We start from the raw sequence: 4,054 nt of genomic DNA on the forward strand, positions 1-4,054 counted from the left end.
CTGTTAAACAGAAGACAACTCTCCTGACGTGTTGAGCTTCCGTTTCCAATGGTACCATCGAGCTGGAATGCGTTCCCTCCATTGCGACCTTTGATGTGATCGACCTGCCACTCCGTTCCTGAAGGCTGTTGTTACCAATATAATACACCTTCACAAAAGGTAGTCGAATTGGCCATTGATGTCCCGGTCTGGTTGCGATCCAACGGATCAGATTGGAACATGATCATTAATGAAATATCATTCTGATGGTGTGTCGGGCGTTAGGACGGACTCGGTGGGTCGATTGGCCGTGATTCATTACCGACAGCTGGAATCTTCTCACAAGAAACTCTGGCTGGTAAAACTTCCTGCTGTCCAGAAATGTATCGGCACATGGTTCAGTCACATGCTTCTATTAACTTAAAATCCGCGGTGAAGAGAACCAACGATACCGACATTGACAGAAATTTTAAAGGCGCCGTTGAACTTAGCTCGTGAGCTGCACCGCCACCATGTGGAGACCGATGGAATATAGAGGACAGAAGATGTTTTAATTCTTTGCTTTATAAATGCAACATAGCTCAGTTACCTGTTACCTGCTGCACCTTGACCAACACTCCACAGGAAGTTGTTACTGCATGGCACTGTATATATCGCATAAATTTAATACCTGTCATTGAAAGCGGAGAGGACCGGGTGGTGGAGAATTTGAACAGAAGGTCTGATATATGAGATGAGGAAATGCAGTCTGGGTTATCCACGAAACCCGTTATGTTTATATCTGTTTATGTTCTCCTGTAAATTTATATATATATATATATATATATATTTATTTATTATATAATTCGTCTTTCTGTAACTTACCTTTCTCGCGTTTGAAATACAACGTGCTGCTGCTGGAAAGGCAAATGTTTAACAGCGGATGTTCATCGTATTTACACCCTGGATGTCAATGACAAAAAAAAAACTTGAACACAAACTGACAGGTGAGTCTCAAGTTCATCCCGAACACTGGAGTCCAAACAACGTTCTGCCCAGGACTGAACTGGGGACCCCGCTTTATCTCGCTGGTTTTATCTGGTTTTCAGCAGAGTCATTTCCGCGTTTCCTTCACGTAATAAATAGTTGTGCTGATCAGACGGCGTCAATTAAAAATACAATGATGATAATTCCAATGCTGCTTGAAGATTCTCAACTGCTATTCTTGATGTTAAAACAATAAAAACAGAGTTGAGATCCGTGTAACAAGTTTCCAGGTGGTCATTGAAACTGTGCGACACGGGACGGACCAAGCCGAGGTCAAAGTGCAATGACGTTTGTTGCCGCCACGCCGCAAACACTTGGGTGCCAAAATCAAAACTCGTTTAACAGAACCCTGACCTGGGCTGAACCTCAGGGTTTCTCCGGTAAGATACCAGGTTAGCACAGGGAAGGTGAGCGAAACTGACCAGAAATGGACGAATACCTTGTTACATTGAAGTACGGGAACCTGCAGTGGAGATGTTTCAATGATCCAAGTGCATTTATTATTAGCGTATGTATACATTGTACAACCTTGAGATTCGTCACCGTACATGCCAGAAACCCAAAATAATTCGGAAAAACTCCTCCGATCCGCACGCCCCGACTCGGTCTCGTCCTCCTCCCGATAACATCTCGACGGCGGACTGTGGAGAGGGTGTCTCGGCCCATTGATCAACAGCTCAGATCACTGAGCGCTTTGCACGGTTTCTGTAGTGTAGTGGTTATCACGTTCGCTTTACACGCGAAAGGTCCCCAGTTCAACCCTGGGCAGAAACATTGTTTGGTCTTCTGATTTTACGATGAATCTGAGACTCAACTGTTCAGTTCGGATTCAGATTTTCTGTCATAGGCACCCAGAAGTGCAAACGCCATAAACGTTCACATTTCCAGCAGCAGCACAGCGCATTGCATACCTGACAGAGATAAATGACATTAAGTTGAATTAATATAAATTATGCATCCTTTACAGGAGAACGTAAGCAGATTTAAACAAAAGGAGGTTGGTGGATTTTAAATCGCTTTCTTTGTCTTCCCTCTCCCTCTCCTTCCTGCAGCAGGCAGTCAGGATGCTTTGAAATGTTCGTCTCTAGAAAGTTCTTAGGATTTGGGGACCCAAACGCAATTTCTTCAACCGTTTTAGGTGAATCAGGCACTATTTCATCACACAGCTGGCATGTACAGACCGTGTGAGATCTTTCGTGATATTCAGGTGAGGAACATAATGCTGTTCACACTCTCAACCCCAAAACTACTGATGTCAATAGGACTAGCCTGTCTACAGGTTAATGCAAATATCCAATCAGTCAATCATGTGGGAACAGTTCGATGCATAAAGTCATACAGACGTCGTTAAGAGGTTCAGTTGTTGTTCGCATCCATCTTCAGAATTGAGACGAACCGGGATCTAAGTGACTTCTCCTCTAAATGATTATTGATGGCAAACTGGCGGGTTTGTGTTTCACAAAACTCACTGTTCTCAAGGTATTTTCATGCACAACTGTTTCTATGGCTTACAGAGAATTGAGGGGAAATAAGTGAACAGCATTTCTATGGGCGAAAACTGCCTTTTTAATGAAGGAAGCCAACTGCTTCAAGCTGACAACAGCAATAGTAACTCGGATAACCAAAGGATACAAGTTAAATGAAGATGAACAATTGTGAACTCAGGATATATCGAACATTCAAGCGAATGGTCGACAGAAACGGAAGACCACAGCGATATATTCTGTGGTTTAGTACAAGAGTAATCGAATGATAATGCCACTGAGTCCAGGTGTGAAGCTTATGAGATGGGAATGTAGTGTCTGCAACATGACACAGTGAACTTGATGTGATGTTGAATCATTGTCCAATGGTTTTATATGGGAACAAATGAGCTCACTACAACTGAAAGGGCAATCGAATTCCATGCTGTGTTCTCCATCGATGAATATTGCACATGAGTGAACAGAAGGAAGATAGCGTTCTCACGAATGCAAAAAAACAAGATAAATTGGACAGCAATACAACAATGATAATAACTGCTGTATCGAAGTTTACTTCACGACCTTTATATTTCCGTAACAGCGATGTTTGGATATAATTGTACAGGGTTCAACAAAGATCCGTGCTGTAGTTCTGTACTTAGTTATATTATAATTGTCAACGAAATGAAGGAAGTATTGGGTGATAATACGGCGGTTCAAGGGGCTCACTCAACGCAATGAGAAGATTTTCTTGACCCGAGTAGCTATAATCGAACTTCTAATCCGAGAACACTTTAAATGAGATCGATATACTCTAGAGTTTAAAAGAACGATAGATATTCATATTGAAATATGTGAAGTCGCTAAGTGAATTGCATTATACATACTGGCAAGTTTAAAATCACAAAATTCGGACTCTTCGGAAAGTAAGAGTAGAAGAATTTGCATATCCCTTTCTGAAAATGCGTGGCTGATTTTTCAGAGGAAGTCGTCAGCATTTGGTGAAATCTCAGGGAATAGGCTCTCTGAGGAACGAGCATAGAATTATAGCTGATACATGGTCTCAATGGGATCATAGTGCTCTTTGGTGCAGATTTGATAAACATTCCTTTCTGCTGAGTAATAATGCCATATTTCCTTTGCTTCCTCCTAAAATGTTAGTCAATAATTTATCTGCGGCCGCGTAGATTTAATTTGCTGTCCAGCACTTCTTCAAAAGCGGTCTTACATAATTGATCGGCATCGGCAGATTACAACCAACATAGAAATATTGCATAGTTCTCCAGTAGAGGATTTTACTGGCTCAGAAATTAATTAACAGCACTGTTGGAAATGTAACAAAGTGACGGAAATATTGATGGTGGTCTTATTTACCAATTTATTTGGCTACACTATGTTAAGAAATAGGTGTTTCCACTGTGTATATGGAAAGAAATATTGGAATACAGCATTTAAGAAGGAAGTAGAACTTAGGACATTTTGTGTAAATGAGGCATTTTGCCCTCTGACAATAGTGGAAGTTCGCCAAAAAATAGCCCCTAAACATCATGGCTGATGTCACGGTACCTTTGCAATAAAAGTATCTT

The 4,054-nt window shown here is 41.4% G+C and overlaps 1 non-coding gene across 1 annotated transcript; it reads left to right on the forward strand.

Annotated features, from left to right (window-relative positions):
* The first annotated feature begins 1,706 nt into the window (after window positions 1-1,706).
* trnav-uac (transfer RNA valine (anticodon UAC)) lies at window positions 1,707-1,779 on the forward strand. The gene has a single exon. It is a non-coding gene; the product is annotated as a tRNA-Val (tRNA).
* Window positions 1,780-4,054: the final 2,275 nt, after the last annotated feature.

This window comes from Hypanus sabinus, chromosome 10, assembly GCF_030144855.1.
Source record: "Hypanus sabinus isolate sHypSab1 chromosome 10, sHypSab1.hap1, whole genome shotgun sequence".
Classification (NCBI taxonomy): domain Eukaryota; kingdom Metazoa; phylum Chordata; class Chondrichthyes; order Myliobatiformes; family Dasyatidae; genus Hypanus; species Hypanus sabinus.